General features: G+C 40.9%; 1 pseudogene; it reads left to right on the top strand.

Moving 5' to 3' along the window:
• The first annotated feature begins 20,049 nt into the window (after positions 1-20,049).
• On the top strand, positions 20,050-20,148 carry LOC150039639 (U6 spliceosomal RNA; annotated as a pseudogene).
• Positions 20,149-21,527: the final 1,379 nt, after the last annotated feature.

Here is a 21,527-nt window from a genome sequence, read left to right on the forward strand (position 1 = left end):
TTTCTAAGTTGTTTTTATTCTGTGTGTGTATATAGATTTTATTGCAGTCTGGACTATAATGATCTAATATAAATAGGGTCTTTTGTTATTATATAGGTGATGTACACAGGGATTACAGTTACATTTTAGTCAGGTAAACAGTACATCTATTTAATTATTTACTTTTTTTCCTTGCAAATCTTGGGCTTGAGTTCAGGGCCTGAGCACTGTCCTTTGGTTTTATCAAGGCGAGAGCTCTACCATTTGAGCCTCAGCACCATTTCCAGCTTTTTTCTATGTACATGATATGGAGGAATCGAAGCCAGGTATTCCTGCATTCCAGGCAAGCACTCTACCACTAGGCCAAACTTCCGGTCCTTTTTGTTTGTTAATTCATTAATTTTCTTCTTTTTTGTGGATTATGGGGCTTGAACTCTGGGCCTGGTTACTGTCCCTGAGCTCTTCAGCTCGAGGCTACTGTCCTAGCCTTGAGCCACAGTCTCACTTCCCATTTTCTAATGATTAATTGGAGATAAGAGTCTCTGGGGCCTGAAACCCTAGCTGCTTAGGAGGTTGAGATTTGTGGATTGAGGTTCAAAGCCTTTCTGGGCACAAAAGCACCTAAGACTCTTATCTCCAATTAGCCACTAGAAAATCTAAGTGGCACTGTGGCACAAGGGGTAGGGTGATAGCCTTAAGCTCTAGAGCTGAGGGACAATGCCCAGGCCCAAAATTTGAGCCCCACATCAGACACAGACACACAATACCAAGACAGTAGAAAATTTTACCCTTAGGCTCATCTGAAATTGGACTCATCTCCTTTCTAGAACTCAGCAGTCAATAGCGCTAAGAGATAATGGAATGGACAGGTACCTCTATGCTTAATTCACACTTGATAGGGCATACAAGGAATATAATCAGAAGTGACTGGAGGAAAATAAATGAGTTAAACACCACCATAAATAAATAGGCAAATATGATATATACAATAGCTTATCATACAACTGATTTAGAATCTTTCATTTGAAAGGACAACATTATAGAAAGATATTAGGATGACATTTTGGAGTGTACTATATGAACCCTAATGGAAAAATTACCTTGAATAATAAGAGTATTATTTTGACTCATTGAAAGCAATATACATGTATACTGTATATTGTAAGAACATACTATGAAAATAGTTCTTAATGGTAATCAAAATACTGTATTCAATCAAAAGAAAATGTATTGAGCTTTACAATTAGAAGAGGCAACTTTCTTTCATGCTTCTGCACATTTAAGAAATATATACAGGTAAAACAAATATAGAGAAATGTAACATCATTAACTAACAGAGAAGGCACAGCTTGTGCATTTTCTTTTTTAAAATATGTTGATTTTGGGCTGAGAGTTTGGCCTAGTGGTAGAGTGCTTGCCTAGCATGCACGAAGGCCCGGGTTCAATTCCCCGGTACCACATACATAGAAAAAGCTGGAACAGGTGCTGAGACTAAAGTGGTAGAGCTCTAGCCTTGAGAAAGCCCAAGGAAAGTGCTCAGACCCTGAGTTTAAGCCCAAGACTGGAAATAGAAAAAAAAAGCAAGCAGTTCATTTAGGTAGCATGTCTATGCTTGACAAGACTGTAGTAAATTTTTAAAATCTGGAAACAAGTGTTATTTGTACTTTTATTATTACTATTAAGGTGTTGTACAGAGGGGTTACCACTACAAAAAAAAATACAGGTAATGCCTACATTTCTCTTTAAGTGAATTTGTAGCTGGCTGGAAGTGGCTCCTGCCTATAACTCTAGCCACTTAAGATTTTGAGATCTGAAGATCACCATTCAAAGCTAGCCTATATGGGAAGTGACACTTTAATCTCTAGTTAACCACTAAAAAGTAGAAGTGAATTATGGCTCAAGTGGTAAAGGGCTATCCATGTGCAAAAAAGGCTCATTGGAAATGCCCTGAGTTCAAGCTCCATACTAGCACAAAATCCAACTTCTCAGTTCTGAATCTTAGTCCTCCAAGCTGACTTATTCTACAAAGTCTTCCAGATATTACTGTTGTGCATGTAAGTTTATTAACTCAAATTAAATACACCCTGACATCACAGATAGTGGGCCGACACTCATCAGCAGTTCTTACTTGTTGGAGTTGGTGTCATACAATCTTGATTTCCTGTCAGTTCCAACAACTGAGCAATCTTCCTTGTTTGCGTGCAGCAGCACTAAAAGGAAAGAGTTTCCAAATGAGAACATAGGACACAAAGGGAATTGAGTAAGAATCCTTAAAATACTCAAATGGAAAAATTTCTTCCCTGGAGTTCTTCAAATTTTCAATTATTAAAAGAAAAAAATGTAAACACAACTACATACCCATTAAAACCTATGACTCTATAGAGATAATATTTTATTTCATAAATTAATATATCTATGATATAAAAACCCTTAACCTAACTTTGATTATGTTCTAAAAACTAAGTGCCAGTGATTGTATATAGAGATTCCTTTCTTGAAGACTTGTTTGTTACACATGTCATTTGAAATATAATGTAACAATCAATGTTCATAAGTTCTTTAATAAAAAAAGAAAAAAGAAAAAAAGTAGCTGGGCTCACACCTATAATTCGAGCTATTCAGGAGACTGAGATCTGAGGATCATGGTTGTAAACCACACTGGGCAGGAAAGTTCTCAAAACTCTTATCTCAACAACTAAAACAAGTTTGAATCCTCTTGCAATCTCACCTTCCACAAATGGTGACGTTTTTGTTTCCAGTGTTGCATCACTTTGTGGATATTTGGGGACCTAAATGTGCAGGGACCAGGAATAAAATAGTGAGTTCAAACAAATGATGAGCACATAAACGACAGTTGGTGTTTGTTTTCTTTCTACAAGAAGATGTGTTGATTTACCTCAGAGGAGGGATAGTTACGGCTCCCTGGTGGGCCTGGGATGGTGGTACAGTCGGCCCAGAAACACAGAAGCCCAAGCGGAAGTGGCACCAGCACCTGGTTGCCACCCTGGGTGCAGAGCCAGCAAGGGAAAGCTCTGGCATCCCCCATGACCACATGAAGACTGGGAGCTAGGAAACCTGAAACCAAGGCCAGAAGAGAGGCCGCGGTAGCCACTGAGTGCTGCCTTCCTTTTCTCATGCCGGTTGTTTCTCAGCAGCCAGGTTCACTGGGTGCCCTTGTGCATGCCAGGCACTTCTGCGCCAAGGCCCAGGACTGGCTAAGCATGCGTGTTCCCGTGCAGCACTGGGCTAATCTTGCAGTGGTCCAGCTCCGTTTGCAAGTCAGCTCTGAGGCTAGCAAAGCCCAGTGCCAAACCAAAGCATGAAAAAAAGGAATTTCAGAGGTATCTTCCTGGGTTAGAGTGCCATCCTATAAGATCAAATGTTTTGAGGGGCGCTATTGCTCTCTCTTTATCTACAGGTCTTGGGACTTCAATGCAGTAACCGGGTGCAGTTCCTGTTTAATTTTTCTGTTTTTCTCTTCACTGGTGTTCTTCCACTTGAGCCACAGCGCCACTTCTGCCTTTTTTTTTGTCAGCCATGGGAATTGAACTCTCGGCCTGGGCAATATCCCTGAGCTCTTCGGCTCAAGACTACAGCCCTACCCCTGGAGCCACAGCACCACTTCCGGTTTTCTGGTGGTTAATAGGAGGTAAGAGTCTGAAAGTCCTTAGTGCCCAGGCTGGCTTTGAACCACGATCTTGAGATTTCAGACTTCTGAGTAGCTAGGTGTATAGGCGTGAGAAACCCTGGCCAGCTCTGACAATAGATTTGCATGTGTACAGATCCTGAGTTTTGAACTCAGGGTTTGGTCAATGCACCTGGGCTATTTTTCACAACATGCCTGCTCTACCACTAGAGTCGAAGCTCTACATTTAGTGTTCTTAGTATTTAATTGGAAGTAAGTCTCACAGCTTTCCTATCCAGGCTGGCTTTGAACTCTAATTCTCAGACCTCAGCCTCCTTAGTAGCTAGGGTTATAGGCATGAGACACAGATGCCCATCCTGTAATTTTACCTATATTTTCCTTGAGCTAAGCAGAATACTACATGAGTTACAATAGCCAGTGAACTCTTCTTTCTATTGAATAGTGCTACTTTCTATAACTATCTTTTTTCCATGCCAAGGGAATAGATGCAGCTTCCAAGATGACCCACTAAAGAAAATTAAAGAAAAATTTTGCCTTAGCAAATTACATCTTCAATGTGACAGAATAAGATTAACCAAGATCTAGAATCATTTGAGCATAAGCAAAATGGTGGAACACAGTTGAATGTGCTAAGCAGAAGACTAAAAACTGTCTCTCTCAAAAGCTTTCTCAGGGCTCTTTCTCCTCCTCTTTCTCCTCTTCTTCCTCCTCCTCTTCCTTCTCTTCCTCCTTCTTGGCTTGAACTCAGGGCCTGGGCATCTGAACTTCTTTTTGCTCAAGGCTAACACTCTACCACTTGAGCCTCAGAGCCACTTCGTGCTTTTTCTATGTATGTGGTACTTAGGAATTGAATCCAGGGCTTCATGTGTACTAAACAAGCACTCACCAGGAGTTTGGCCTAGTGGTAGGAGTGCTTGCCTAGCATGCACAAAGACCCTGGTTTGATTCCTTGATGTATCACATATGTAGGAAAAGCCAGAAGTGGTGTTGTGGCTCAAGTGGTAGGTGCCAACCTTGACAGTGCTCAGGCCCTGAGTTCAAGCCCTAGGACTGGCAAGCAAAAAACAGGCAGTCTATCACTAAGCCACATTCCTAGCCAACACATATCTTTTTTGTTTGTATGTTTCTTTTTTGTCAGTTGTGGGGCTTTAACTCTGGGCCTGGACTCTGTCCTCAAGCTCTTCTGCTCAAGGCTAAAGTCTTACCTCTTAAGCCACAGCACCACTTCCTGTTTTCTGATGGTTAGTTGGAGATGAGCCTGACGAACTTTAGTGCCCTGGCTGGCTTTGAGCTGAGATCCTCAAATCTCAGCCTCCTGAGTAGGGCTTGAACTCAGGGCCTGAGCACTGTCCTTGGACTTTCTTTCTCAAGGCCAGATCTCTACCACTTGAGCCACAGCACCAAGTCCAGCATTTTCTATTTATGTGGTACCGAGGAATCAAACCCGGGTCTTTGTGCATGCTAGATGGAGCTTTATCTTGTCTTTGTCACAAATCTACCTACTCTCCTCTTTCAGATGACTATAATTGCAAAGTGGAGCTTGCTTTGACATCTGATGGGAGGACAATAGTATGCTACCAGCCTTCTGTGGATATTTCATATGAACATACTAAACCCATCCCTCGACCAAATCCTGTGCATAATAATGAAGAAACACATTATCAAGTGCTGAAAACCAGACTGGAAGAAACAAATGGACCTCTTGAACAAGGACCCATGATAGAGCAACTTAGTAAAATGTTCTTTACTACTAAGCATCACTGGTATCCTTATGGACAGTATCACAGATGTTGTAAGAAAATGAATCCTCCAAAAGACCGATCATATCAAGCTTCTAAGAAGAACCAGAAAAATGCTATCCTGTGATTCATTTACTACTTGAGGAAATACAATCTCATGTACTCACTAATAGGGTATATAGTAAAGAAATGAAAAATGTCTTCATAAGCTGCAAAAAAAAAAAGCTTTCTCAGGGACGGGAGTTTGGCCTAGTATCGAGTGCTTGCCTAGCATGCTCAAAGGCCTGGTACCACATACATAGAAAAAAATCTGGGAGTGGATCTGTGGCTAAAGTAGTAAAGCTCTAGCCATGAGAAAAATCCAAGGACAGCGCTCAGGCCCTGAGTTCGAGCCCTATGACTGGCCAAAAGAAAAAAAGGTTTCTCATCTCTGAATGTTTAACAGAATCCTGAAAAGTTTGATATGGCAAGTGGGAGAGGCAAGGCACGTCCAATGAGCCAGGGACCACCAAAGTCCTGGTAGAGGTGGAGAAATAAAAGGTAGATTGGAATGGAAGCAAGGACATACAAGTGGTTGCACTAAGACATCAGTCCTGAGAATAGGTGGTGTACAGATCTGAAAACAGCCATGAATCAAGGATTTTGATTTCATGAGCAAATCCTTAAAGTACTGACTTCTTACAAAGTACATTTTATAAACAGCCCTTAAATAATGGCCCATATTAAATGGTAAAATATTCCTGTTCAGTCTGATCAACTTTCAGTCATCAAATTAGGTTGTTCTTTCTCACATGTATGCAATCATGAACTCAAAAATTCGAGAAAGCAAAATGAAAACAAAATTCTGTCATTTCTGCAGGGGTGGAGGGAGGGATCCAAGGGTTCCCTTTTATTTTCAATTACTTGAATGAAATCAGGAAGTAACAGCCTCTTTCCTTACTCTTGTGATGTTGAATGCAAAACAAATATGCTTAATTTCATCAGATGATTTTGTGTGAGAATATCAATCTTCAAATCCAAACTCTCCTAGGTTAAAGAAGAAAGAGCAGTTTTGTTTTTTATTTTTGGGTGGTGGGTTTTGGGGTTTTATTGTGGGCTTGGGTGGTGTCCCTAAGCTCAAGATTTGTGCTCTAACATTTGATCCGCAGTGCTACTTCCTGTTTTCCGGTGGTTAATTGGATGTAAGAGTCTCACCGACTTTAGTGTCTGGGCTAGCTTGGAACCACGATCCTCAGATCTCAGCCTTGTGAGTAGCTAGGATTACTGGCATGAGACCCTGGCACCCAGCTGATTGTTCCTTTTGTTCTAGACACCTGTTGATGGTACTTGTAGTTAAGACTGACATCATTTGGGTGTAGAGATAATGAAATTCATCATTTTTATTTAGCATGCCTTTAAATAAAGGATTAATAAAAATCAGATGTTGCCTTTTTTCTTTTGCCAATCCTGGGGCTTGAACTTAGGGCTTGAGCACTGTCATTGGCTTTCCTCAAGGCTAGAGCTCTATCACTTGAGCCACAGCACCACTTCCAGCTTTTTTTCTATGTATGTGGTACCAAGGAAGCAAACCTGGGTCTTGATGCATGCTAGGCAAGCACTCTACCACCAGGACAAAACTCCCGGCCGCAAATGTTGCTTTCTTCTAAACCAGTGTCTGTCCATCCTTGAAGTAAAGATTTTCCTATGCAAATGTGTGCAGGTAAAGGAGATGCTTTAGTAAATCCCACCCCCATCCCTACCGCCAGGATTAAGTATCCTTAAAATGATAGCTCAGAGCGGGGTGCCAGTGATTCATACCTTTAATCCTAGCTACTCAGGAGACAGACTGATAGATATCAGATAGAGATCAATAGATAGATTGATATGTAGGTAGATAGAACAAATAAGGCTAAAGCTGTGGTTCAAGCATGCTGGCCTAGTACATGGAAGCCCAGGACCCACTAGGAAGGCATAAAATGTATAAATAAAAATCTGTGCCTGTTTCAATATCCTGGAGGTCCTTTCAATTAGCTTCACATTATATGGCCTTATGTATCAAGATTTTGCTCTATTGCAGATCTCTGCTAGTAGAGCCCAAGGTTTCTACTGATTATGACAAATGAGGGAAACCATTTAAACAAAAGCCATGTAATGAATGATTGTTGTCCTTAATGTACTATGTTGTCTCTCATCTCCTTTGCTGTCCCTTGGTTATCTCATATTGTTACAGTATCTCACTTTGTTATCTGATATATTGAATTTATTTGTATTTGGATATTTGAAATTTGATAGGGAAGGGGGGAAAACCAAGACGGGTGGGGGTGTGGGGGAGGGAGGGAAATGGGTACCAAGACATGTGAAAGGGTATCAATGTACCCTTCTATGTGGCAAATATCATGTAACCCTTTTACTAATTACAAAAAAAAATTTTAAAAAAAATCTGTGCCTGGGAGCATGGCCTAGTGGTAAAGTGTCTCCTAACAATAACAAAGCCTTAGGTTTGATTCCTTGGTACCACATACATAGAAAAATGAAATGATCCTGGGTCTCAAATGGTAAAGCACTAACCTTAAAAAAGCCAAAGGATATTGCTCCAAGCCTGTCAGAAATAAATAAAATAAGGAAACAAGCAACATTTCAGGAATGGTGATTAAAACACCTGTGTTGTCTGAGATTTGTCTTCCTCACACTACTCTTATCGAATACGTAGTTCACCATATAGAATATCAAAGTTAGATAACATTCTGAGACTTGGCTAAAATAGTTATTAAAGGTTTTAATCCTTAGGGGAATGCAAACGTGAACTACTGTAAAACATTCTGAATACTACAGATTAGTTGAGGCCAAGATCAAACTGTACTATAGCTATTGAAACACACAGAACAAAACATGGGCTTTTTTTAATTAAGAAATTTCAATTTATCTGACAGTTTTAAAAATTTCAGTTATATGCCAGGCATGGTGTCTCATGCCTTTAATCATAGGAGGTTGAGATCTGAGGATCAAGGTTCAAATCCAGCCCTGGCACTAAAGAGAGAGAGACTCTTATCTACTATCAACCACTAGAAAAACAGAAGTGGTATAGAGTGGTATCCTTGAGCTGAAGAGCTCAGAGACAGCACCCTAGCCCAGAGTCTAAGCCCCATGATTAAAGAAAAAGAAATCATTTATAAAAAAATATGTAGTGTACCCAGGCTCTGTGGCTCACACCTATAATCCTAGCTAATCAGGAGGCTGAGATCTGAGGATCTCACTAAAGTCCATGAGAACTTTTTTTGTGGGGGTGGGGGCTTGTCTTCAGGATTAAAATTGGCCTGGGTGCTGTCCCTGAGCTCAAAGTTACTGTCCTACCCTTGAGCCAAGCCCCATTTCCCTTTTTCTAATGGTTAGAGATAAGAGTCTTTGGTCCTTTTGTGCCCCGGGTGGCTTGGACCTTGATCCTGAGATCTCAGCCTCCTGCATAGCCAGGATTACAGGCATGAGCCACAGCACTGGCCTAAGTTCATGAGACTCATCTCAATTTACCCACTAGAAAACAAGAAGTGGCGCTATGTCTTGAAGGGTATGGGAGTAGCATTGTGCTGAACAGCTCAAAGACAGTGCCCAGGCCCAGAGTTCAATTTACATGACCGACAAAAATTAAAAATATGTGGTGGAAGCTGGGACCTGTGGGCCACTCACGTGTACTTCTGTCTATTAGGAGGCTGAATCTCAGGTTCATGCTATAAAGACAGCCTGGGCATGGTACAGGAATGTGACTCAATAGAAAACTTCAGACATCAACAAATGCTGGTTGGGTTTGAAGAGGAACCCTACTGCACTGCTGGTAGGAATGTAACTTAGTACAGTCACTGGAAGGCAGTTTGGAGATATCTGAAAAAACTAAAAATAGAACTTCCCTATGAATCAACCATGCCACTCCTAGGCATCTACCCTGAGCATCATAACCTGGGTTATGATAAGGACACCTACACAACTATGTTCATTGCTGTGCTACTCAATAGCCAAGTGATGGAAACCAACCAGATGCAACACTACAGATGAGTGGATATATATATATATATATATATATATATGAAAATGGAATTCTACATAGCGTACAGACAGGATAAAATGATGGCATTCTCTGGGAAGTGGATGAAATGAGTTAATTATATTGAATGGGATAAGTCAAGACCAAAGAAAGAAAAGAGGCCTGGTCTCCTTTATATGTGGATACTACATCCAAACAGTACAAGAGCAATATTTGCGTATTCAAGGTTATTGACACCTCTTGGAAATGTAAATACAACTACATAGACATAAAAATCTATGATCCCATATATACTATATAAACATGTCACTTAGATCGCTATGTGTCTATCACATACAAACTCTCAGCTTAATTTTAACTATGTTCTAAAATTTATGTGCTAGTGGTTGCATATACAGATTTCTTTCTTGAATACTTGTTAAACATGACATTTGAAATATGATGTAAAAAATCAGTGTTAATAAAATCTTTTAATAAAAAAACAAAAACAACAAAAAATAGAAAAGAACTTGCCTAGCATACATGAAGTGCTGGGTTTGATTCCTCACTACCACATAAACAAGGCTAAAAGTGTGGAGCTATGGCTCAAGCAGTAGAGTGGTAGCCTTCACCAAAGCAAACTCAAGGAAAGTTCACAGGATCTGAGTTTGAGCCAGAGGCTACCAAATTTAAAAAATAAAAGCCTGGCAAAAAAAAGTCTGTGAGAATTACATTTCAAAATCACCTTGCCCAGCAATATAAAACAACTAAAAGGCAAAAATATATGTATAGATCCATTGATCTACACATCAAGTGGTAGAAGGAAAGCCAGGAAGAGTGTCCAGTCCATTTCTTCAGGCCCCATATCTGGCAAAAAGGGAGAAAATACAACTGGTGGAATGAGAATGTTTGCTTTGGTGCCAGTTTGGGAACTTGAAGCTAGGCCTTCGGTCTGTCCCTGAGATTCTTTGAGGTCAAGAGGAAATGGATCATGTCTCATGTTATGTGCTTGGTTTTTGGGTTGGTTGTTTTCTGCTAGTCCTGGGGCTTTAACTCAGGGCTTGAGAACTGGCCTTGAGATTTCTCAAGGATTGTGCTCTACCACTTGAACCACAGCACCACTTTGGTTTTTTTGTGTATGTGGCACCAGGGTATCAAATTCAAGGCTTCATTCATGCTACCAATAGGCTACACTCCTGGCCCTCACAGCCCACCTTGCAGTGAGTTTTCACACTTGACCCTGTGTCCCAACGCCACCAACTGGGAAGCTTCACAAACCTGGTCATATGACCAGGATCCCTTTCCATCCTGACACATATTCTTGATTCTAAAGAAGAAAAAAATGTGAAACAAATCACAGGGGTGTCACCTGCCACAAAATCAATACCTATAGCACGAATACCATTACTTGAAAATAGTACCTCAGATTTTCTTATCTGTTTACATAAAAGCATATCTACTCATATATTAGAGGTTGAAGTTAGCAATCTCAATGGAAGCAAATCAGCCAAAATGACTTCTTATATAGATGAACGTCTAGCCCAAGTGTTCTGTGTAAAAAGCTGATAAGTGCAGATAGCTTCTTTCCAGGCCTTTCTCCAAACAGATCCCCAGATCAGCTATTGTGACATCTTGAAAATCAACAGTCCATGTCATACCTCATACACACTTAGAAAATCTTTATGAGCACCTCCAAGGAAAGGAGCAGCTTACAGCATAAAATTATAGCAAAGACTTACCTGTATGACTTCAAATTCTTTCATATTTGCACAAAGAAGTCTGCCTCACTGGAGGCAAAGTGCTTCACTTAGCAACCCTTTCCTTTGGTGGATGGAAATGGGAAGTAATCCCAAAGAACAGGTGGGAGCTTGAGGTTCAAGCTGGACCATCTTTGAGACACCTGTTATGTAAAATATAGCTTAAGAATCTTAACATCAAGGGTCCTATCTTACCACAGTCTACATCCTCCATTGCCTGTATTCTTTGGCTCTCTGCATTCATCAGTAAATGCAGCAGATTCACTCCCCCAAATGCAGCTCACTGGCCCCTCGCGAAGGACCTATATGCTGGGACATCAGATGGTATGACGAAAAGAACAATGTTGGGGTCAGGAGTTTGACCTAGGGGTTGAGTGCTTGCCTAGCATGCATGAAGACCCAAATTTGATTCCTCGATACCACATACATAGAAAAAGCTGGAAGTGATGCTGTAGCTCAAATGGTACAGTTCTAACCTTAAAGCCCAAGGGCAACCAATACTCAGGCCCTGAGTTCAAGCCCAGGACTGGCGGAAAAAAAACAATAGCTGTGGGTTTGCCATATAGAGCCTTTATTATACTGAGGAATGTTCTACAGAGCTTTTAGCATAAATGGATGTTGGATCTTGTCAATGCCTTTTCTGCATCTATTGAGACAATCATGTGAATTTTGTCCTTCCTGCTGTTTGATGTGTTGAATTATATTAATTGATTTGCATATGTTGAACCAGCTTTGCTTCCCTGTGATGAATCCTGTTTGATCATAGTGTATGATTTTTTTGATGAGTTGTTGTAGACGGTTGGCCAGTATTTTGTTGAGGAGTTTTGCATCAATATTCATCAAAGAAATGGGTCTATAGTTCTCTTTCTTTCATGAATCTCTGTCTGGTTTGGGGATGAGAGTTATAGTGGCTTCGTAGAATGGGTTTGGAAAGAGCCTTGGTTTTCAATTTCGTTGAAGAGCTTGAGGAGTATTGGTGTGAGCTCTGCTTTGAAGACCTTATAGAATTCAGCTGTGAATCCATTTGGCCCTAGGGTTTTCTTAGGTGGAAGGTCTCTTATTTCCATTTCTATTTCAGTGCTTGAAATAGGCCTGTTTATTTGGGTTAGGTCTTTTTGGTTCCATGTGTTTATGTTAATATTAATTAGAAATTCATCCATTTCTTCTACATTCTCCAATTTGTTGGAATAAAGGTTTGAAAAGTATTTCCTCGTGATGATCAGGATCTTGTTAATTTCTGTCCTGATATTACCATTCTCATCTGTGATTTTGCTTATTTCGGTATGCTCCCTTCTTTTTTTTTGGATAAGATTTGCTAAGGGTGTGTTAATTTTGTTAATTTTTTCAAAGAACCAACTCCTTGTTTCTTGATTCTTTCTATAGTTTTTTTGCACTCCAATTCATTTAATTCTGCTTTGATTTTAATAATTTGCTTCCTTCTACTGGGATTAGGGTTGGTTTGTTGCTCTTTTTCCAGGTGCTTAAGGTGACACATTAAATTGTTGGTATGCGAATTTTCCAATTTGTTATTGTAGGCACTCAGAGCTATAAATTTTCCTCTGAGTACTGCCTTTCTATGTCCCAAAGGAGCTGGTATTTTGTATGCTCCTTTTTGTTAAATTTCAAAAACTGTTGGATTTCTGTTCTGATCTCCTCGATGACCCATTGGTGATTCAACAATGTGTTGATCAATCTCCATGAATTACAGGGTTTTCGTTGGTGGAGATTGTTCAGTTACAATTTGATGCCTTTGTGGTCGGAGAAAGTGCAGGGAATAATTTCAGTGTTTCTGAATCTGCCTAGGTTTGTTTTATGCCCTAATATGTGGTCAATTTTGGAAAATGTTCCATGTGCTGTTGAAAAAACATATATTGCGTTGTTGCTGGATGAAATAATATGCAGATATGTGTTAGATCTAGTTGGTCTATACAGTTGTTGAATTCTAAGGATTCTCTGTTGAGTTTTTGCCTGGTTGATCTGTCCATAGGTGAGAGATTTGCAATAGAGCAAAACATATATACATAAGGCCATACAGTATGATGCGAAATGAAAGGACCTCTAGGATATAGAAACAAAAGCCAAGTAATGAGTGATTTTTTGTCCTTAATATACTATGTTATCTCTCATTACTTTTGCTGTCCCTTGGTTATCTCATATTGTTACAGTATTTCACTTTGTTATCTGATACATTGGATATATTTGTATTTGGTTATTTGAAATTGGACAAGGAAGGGGGGAAAACAAGATGAGAGGTGCGGGTAGGGTGGAGGGAAATGGGTACTAAGCATAAGGTTATCAATTTACTTTGGAGATTAGTTTGGGATTGATTTAATTTTTTGACCTGTTGATATATTTTAGATATGAGGCCTTTGTCCGTTGTATGGTCGGTGAAGATCTTCTCCCACTCTGTAGGCTTCCTAATTAGTTTACTAGCTATGTCCTTTGCCATACAAAGGCTCTGCAGTTTAATGCAGTCCCACTTATCCAGCCTTTCTCTGATTTATTGTGATTCTTTGTCCTTACTGAGAAAGTTTCAACCTGTGCCAAGGAGGTCTACTGTATGTCCTACTACTTCTTGTAAAATTTTCAGTGTATCGGCTTTTACCTCCAGGTCTTTGATCCATTTGGAGTTAATTCTAGTGCAGGGTGACAAAAAAGGATCCAACTTTAGTTTTCTGCAGGTGCTTAACCAGTTCTGGCAGCACCATTTGTTGAAGAGGCTATCTTTCTTCCATTCTATTTTGTTGGCTGTAAGATTCCTCTAAGATTCCACCTCACTACAGTTAGAATGGCCAGGATCAAGAAAACTAATAACAACAGATGTGGGAGGGGATGTGGTCAGTAGGGATCACTACTACACTTTTGGTGGGAGTGAAAACTCATTCAACCACTATGGAAAGCAGTATGACAGTTCCTCAAAATTCTAAACATAGAGCTCCCCTATGATCCAGCAATTCCACTACTTGGCATTTACCCAGTCATCCAGAAACAAGGACACACTAAATCCACTAGCACAACAATGTTCATTGCAGCACTATTTCCCAGAGCAAACATATGGAACCAACCTAGATGTCCCTCAGTTGATTGGTGACAGGAGAGTGAGCAGCCACCCTCCCTATCCTCAGAACCTCCCCACTAAAGCCCCTATCTCACTCGACTCCCATGTAGAGGCTGCATCTTAGATGCACACATGCAACTTGTGAGAGAAATAGACACTCCTACAAGCAGAATGATCTTCACCACTCAATTCTAGAAACTTCTAGAGTACAAGTCTTCAAAATTTCATCGAGAGAGTCAATTTTAAAACTGATTGTAGACTTTCTGCACAGAGCCCTCCCTGTCATCCCTGAGACCAGAAGCACACCCACAAGTGTGTGCTCTGAAATTCACTCAAGTCCCAAGCCTCAATCCCGTACTGCAAATCACAGTTGGTGATTCACAAAGGAGAAATTTGCACTTGGAGTCAAAAAGTCCAAAGATCCAGTTTCAAGGACTGCTCTTCCTTTGGACCCAAAGCCCACTTAATTCTTCACTTGCTCATCTTCTTTACAGTTAGGCCAGAGCTATTTGTACCTGATGAGGAAGAGGAAGAGAAAGTCACACTCTGGCTCTCTTTTTCAGAACTAAGAGGACATCTATGGGGTTGGCTAAATCACAGTTGATAATACATAAGAAGAAGGCACGTGGGATAAATCTATACTTTTCTCTAAAATTTGAAGAGGTTTGAACGAATGTGTCCAAAATAAATGCTCTGCATGGTGACAGTGGCTTGTGCCTATAATCCTAGCTATTTGGGAGGATGTGCTCTAAAGAACAGAGTTCAACACCAGCCTGTGAAGGAAATTTCCTTGAGACTTACCTCCATTAACCAGCAAACAGCACAAAAGGGAGCTGTGGCTCAAGTGATGACCAATCCATCTCTGCACCACCAAAATCTGTGACAAAAAATCAGGTCCTGGATTCAAGGCACTGATCAGAACCAAAAAATATGCGCATATATCTGTAAATGAGGACGCCCAATATCTCCTTTCCTGGTGGTTCAGTAGACACAGGGTCATCAGTCCAACCTCCTCCTATCGGTTCTCTGTCTACATTACTGCACAGGCCTCCAAGATTGCTTTTGAAACTTTAACTAATTGGAAATTTGGTTTCATAGGACTTCATCCATGTGAAGACTGAATTTGTGTGCCAAGGTCTTGTGCCTCTGATCATAGCCTTTCAGTAAGTAGACTTCTGAGGCTTCTGTAGCTTCTGAGGGGAATGACATGTTCTGGGTGGCCAGGTATAGGAAATCAGACAAGGTGTGCAGTTGTGTTATCCCACATTCCCAATAGAACACCCCGGGGGGGAACACACAGGCTCTGAGATGCCGAGTATTCCCAAGTCCCAGCCAGGAAAGGCTGAGTAGCCCTGAGCTTGAGGAAGGAATAGTCACTTTCTTAACAAAATGGCTAGCACTTGCTCCATTGTCCCAGAGTCTATAATTATGCAGAAAGTTTCAAAGAAAGACAAGATCGCCTTTCAGGTGGGCAGGGACCACGGTCATCAGTATCTCCAGCGGGCCTGCCTCCAGGCTCAACACGTTACAGGGTACATTCACAGTCCCCCCTGAGTCATTGTCACTCTAAGGGGTAAAGACAAAGTATCTTTTAATTTGGAAATGGGAGCATATTTCAAATTGTGACCGAGTAGACTGAAAACTATACAGAAAATATTCTATCATTATTGGCACAGAAAAGCACAGAAGAAGAAGGTATCTAGATTATACTTCACCTGAGCTGCCTTGTGTTTCCATTGATTTCTTGGTGGAAAATAGACTGAGGTGTTGAACTGTTGGCTGGGCACGGTTCCAACCTATGCAGGCTTGAGAGACACACTCATTTCCCAATTTCCTGAGGCCCGCGTCTCCTGACAGTCTCCTACAGCATGAGAATATCTTTCCCCTTCCAGAGTCACAGGCCAAGTGAGCTGGCTTGACCAGAATGTCAGTTATAATTCCTGGCTACCAGAGTTCCGGGTTCCATTCCATTGTGAAGGAGATAGGGTCACTGCTCAGGGCCCAATGACCTATTCTGCTTCTCACATAAGACCTACCTGAAGACAAACTGGAGGCCAAATGCCACTTCCCACTGCAAAATGTGTACACACAGACAAAGTAAAAGTCATACCTTGTCTTTTGAATCCTGAATTACGCAGCTAGTCCTTGGTTCTGTCCTGGACTGTGCTGAAAGGAGCCATTCCTAGGTTCCATTAATACCTTCCTTGTCACCATTCCTCTCATCCTGCACAAAACATTTTGTCTGACTCTGCCATGGACTTTCTGCACACTTTGCTGACATTAGAACGAGGACATTGTTAAGTGTTTATAACTGAAATATCAGATTTCCCTTGAAATCACTTTGTGGTGTCATCCAGAGCAAATACACATACTTGGCTAATGGAAAATAAAGACGTATCTGAATCAATGTCATGTGTTCTTATATGCAATCAGGAACATATCAGAGTAGAAATATCATGCCTCTGGCCCTGCATAGGTAAACACACCTTGTGAAATCCCATTTTCTACAGAAAACACTGGGCATAGTAGGGTGTGCCTGTCAGCTACTCCAGAAATATAACTGGGAGAACAGTCTAGGCTATTCTGGGTAACAAGTGAGTTCTTTTCTGATAGCACTTGTAACTCTGTAATTGAGTTTCCTTTATATATGTACTCACAATTTTTTCTGTCTTTATACTTTTTATATTTGTTTTTCTCTTAAATTCTCAGATACAAGCCCACACATTAGCCTAAACTAAGGACTGTTAATTCTCTCTCTTCCACTCCATGTCTTTTCCCTTGAAATTTCTGGAGAAGTTACATTCATGAAACTCACCTCTCATAATGATACTTCCTCTGAAGTACTCTCTGAGTGACCCTATGAGTCTTTTAGCACTTAAGTTTAGGATGATAAAATAAAAGGAATCATATCATCTAAGATACTGGGTAGGAGGTGTTACTGAGTGGTATTCATGGAACTGGACATGCTGACATACATGTGACAGGTACCACTATCAAGTGATCCCTCTTTCACAGTACACGTGAAAATAATGCATCATGCTACAGAGCCATACTAACATAAACAAGCTGGTACTGGCACAAAAATAGACCCAAAAAATCAATGAGACAGACTGGATAACCCAGAAAAAATATCATATACTTACATTTGTCTGATCTTCCACAAAGAAACACAAGACATACACTGAAAATATCTCTTCAACTATTGGTGCTATAATCCTAGCAACTCAGGAATCTGAGGTCTGATGATTAAGGTTCAAAGATAGTCTGGGCAAGAAAGTCCATGAGACTCCTTATCTCTAATAAACCACCAGGAAACCAGTAGTGGCACTGTGGCTAGCCTTGAGCATAAAAGCTGACAGCACACTCAGATGATTTTTACTTAAAACTAATTTTGCATCTCACTTTGCGGGTATTTGGGGGCTATGGTTATACAGACCTAACAGGTAAAGTAAATGAGTTCAGCCAAACACCAGTGGCTCACACCTGTAGGATCATGGTTCAAAGCCAGCCCAGGCAGAAAAGATACTTTGAGACTCTTACCTCTTGTGAAGTACTCAAAAACCAGAAGTGGCAAAGTTGATCAAAGTGGTAGTGTGTTACCCTTGAGTGCCCAGGCCCTGAATTCTATCCCCAAGACTGAAGGGAAAAGAAAGATCACAAACATAAACAGTGAGCACAATAGACTATTGACTCAGGATGAAAGATTAAATTAACAAATAACCAATATCATCAACAATAGCTATTTGAAATTTGTAAATAAGGAATGTAGCAGAAAAAAGTGTTGAGAAAACAATGATTCATTTCTAATCACTCTTGTATTATATGTTTTGAAATCATTAACTGCTTTTAAACTAAACAGGCATGTAAGTATCATTTTAGAGAAAGACAACACTTATACATGTATTTTAACCTGAATTCCATATTTTACAATTTGCCTTTTAGAAAATCATCATTCTCTTTTCATAGAAAACATGTGTAATCCCTTTACTTAATGTTTCACATAGCTCCAGCATGTGATTATATCATAACTCCTCCATTTTTCTTTTCTCCCAATCTCCCCTTCTGTCTATTCTAGTGGTTAAACTCGAGGCATCACTCACGCTAGTTAGGTGCTATACAAGTTGAGCTGCATACCCTTCTCTTTTTGTTTACTCATTTTTATAGTAGGGTTTATGTGTATAATCAGATCAGCTTGGACCACAATCTTTCTTTTTACCCTTTCTAAGTAGTTGAGATAAAAACACAATGCAGTGAGATCCTCAGATCTCAGCCTCCTAAGCAGAGGATTATAGGCATAATCCACCAAAGACTGGCATTTTTTCCTCTGATCAAATTCAAAATGGAACTGGGTACAGTGGCTGACACTTGTAATCCTAGCTACTATCCAGCCTAGGCATTAAAGAATGTGAGACGTTTTTTTTGGCAGTCCTGGGCCTTGAAACTCCAGGCCTGAGCACTGTCTTTGGGCTTTCTACAGGCTAGAGCTCTACCACTTCATCCACAGCACCATTTTGGCATTTTTCTATGTATGTGGTACCAAGGAATAGAACCTTGGTCTTCGTGTATGATTGGCAAGCCTCTTACCACTAAGCCAAACTCCTGGCACAAGAAGGAGAGACACTTATCTCCAGTTAATCACTAGAAAATGAGAAATAGGGCTGTGCGTCCAGGGGTAGGGCAGTATCCTTGAGCTAAAGAGCTAAGGGAACAGTCCAAGGCCTGTGCTCAGGCTTTAAGTTCAAAGCCCAGAACGAGCAAAATAAAAAAATGTCTCAAAGACTCTCCTGCCACATCTCAGATCTGAAGTCTCCTTGCAGCTAGGATTACAGGCATGTGTTACCACTGCCAGTTTTGAATAACTTTTGTGTCATCCATAGTAATGTGGATTCCCCACAACGCTGGTAGGCAATGCAGACATGTGTCACAGGACAGTGGGCACTGATTGCACTCAGGTTTACACATGGGTGTGTGTACACAAGACCTAGCATTTCAAAAGCAAGAAACTCATGGGACGTAGGTGGAACAGTGTGCAGTGGTGAAAGCATGGACATCTTTTCAGGGCCGAGGATACTGAGATACTGGGGTAAAGCAGGTCTTTGCTTCCTCAGTCCCATGCCAAGGAATGTGAGGAGCCCCAGACCCGGGAAGCTGGGTACCAGCGAGGCTACAGCAGTATCTGCAAAGCCAGAGGAGATGGATTCGTTGCTGCAGCATCAGCAGCAGAGGAGGCCAGGATCTGATCCTGAGTTCCCAGGGTCCAGGGACAAGTGAACTCTGCATACCAGCTTCCAGTGCACACCAGTAGACGACCACCCAACCCACCCCTGCCACTTTCTAACCACCATGTTGGTGTGGAGGGACCAACAGAGGAGTGGGGATGCACCATTGATGCTGGAGCGGGGAGCTCTAATGTTGAAACCAGCAGATTGTACCAGAGAGACTGGAAAGCTCCACAAGAAAGCAGATCTCCACGGATACAGATGTTTGCTAGCAAAAGTGTATAAGAGGGCACCACAAGACTGGTGGCTCCATGGTGCCCAACACTGGTGTTGGGGGTGGGACTCCCCCTCGCACCCCTGATTCAGTGGAAACTTGGAGCCTGTGGGGCCTTGCTGGAGACTGTGCTCCAGCAGCCTCTACCTATGCCAGGGTGGAACCTAAGCACCTAACACCCTGAGGAGCTAGGATGACAGGCAATCACCAGTGGCTCCCAAAGCTAACCTTATCTTTGATTTAGAAACTCCTTGCCAATAACAGTTCAGTATGAAATAATGGGATATAATAATTAGATAAAAGTTAAGTGGACATATGTGAGAAATTTACAATTTAGAAATAATGTCAGGAATCAAATCTGTTTACACAAGTATAAACAGTAAAACATTTAGGAATAAATATATCCAAAATGAACGATACAGGGAAGATTGCCATGGCTCCTATGCAAGGATGACATCCAAATTCGTGAAGCATTCCATATTTGTGTGTGTGTGTATATATATATATATATGTATATATATATATGTATCATTGTTTCTTTGGAATAGAATAGGGAAGGGAGGACCACAAGATGATTAGGAGGGGTGGGGGTAGGAAATGGGGACAAAAACCATGAGAAAGGTAGCAATGCTTGTGAAGTAATATATTTTAAAAATATATCCAAAATGTTACCTTGAACAATGAAAATTACAGTGCACAGATGGTCTTGAAAGCATCTCAGTTTTTGCCTGATCTGCTTGGTTTTTTTTTTGGCCAGTCCTGGGTTTGAGCTCAGGGCCTGAGCACTGTCCTTTGACTTCTCAAGGCTAGAGCTCTACCACTTGAGCCACAGCACCACATCCAGCTTTTTTCTATGTATATGGTACCGAGGAATCAAACCTGGGTCTTCGTGCATGCTAGGCAAGCACTCAAACACTAGGCCAAATTCCCTGCCCATGGAATTTGCTTTTAAGGAAGGAAATTGTTAGTTTGTATAATTATATTTGCTGTGAAGTTCAAGTCGATATATTCAAATATGCTCTATGTCCTCCATTTTCATGTGGAATAGGTTAGGTTTGCAAAAAGACCCATTGAGAAACCATGTACTCAAGGACTGAATATAATGTATGAAAGTTTCTTCCCCAATATTTCATGATAATGTTGTGTGTAAAGGACCATCAAAAATCATAATAAGCTGGGCCTGATAGCTCACACCTATAATTCTAGCTACTCAGGACACTGAGAACTGACGATCATAGTTCAAAGCCAGCCTGGGCACTAAAGGCCATGAGATTCTTATCTCCAATTAACCACTAGAAATGTAGAGGTGGCACTGTGGCTCAAGGATAGGATGAGTGTCTTGAGCTGACGAGCTCAGGGACTGTGACCACATCCAGAGTCAAGCCCCAGACATGACAAAAAAATCATAATAAGCCTTTAAGAGAGAAGCACATGATCTTAGAAATGAGTGAGACAAGAGATCTATCCCAGCCAGGAGTGATGACTCACACTGAAATTCTAGCTACTCAGTAATTAGCTGAAGAAATTATTGAAGAAAAGGCAAGGCCAGTACTTTTTTACTAGAGGTAAAGTTCTTGCCCTGTACAAATGAAGACCTGGGTTCAATTCCTTGGTACCACATACACACCAATAAAAAGCCAGAAATGGTACTGTGGCTGAAGTGGTGGAGCTCTAGCCTTGAGAAAGCTCAAGGACAGTGCTCAGGCCCTAAATTCAATACCCAATACTGGCAAAAAATAATTTAAAATTTTTCATTTATTTAATAAATCAATTTCCCAATAGGACAGGTCAGTCATCAGGATAGCCATCCCATATCACTCTAGAAACAGGCTGAGCGATGGTCAGCAATAGGTGGGGGACAAAA

The sequence above is a fragment of the Megascapheus bottae genome, unplaced genomic scaffold (genome assembly GCF_031878675.1).
Source record: "Megascapheus bottae isolate mThoBot1 unplaced genomic scaffold, mThoBot2.hap1 HAP1_SCAFFOLD_90, whole genome shotgun sequence".
In the NCBI taxonomy this organism is placed as follows: Eukaryota; Metazoa; Chordata; class Mammalia; order Rodentia; family Geomyidae; genus Megascapheus; species Megascapheus bottae.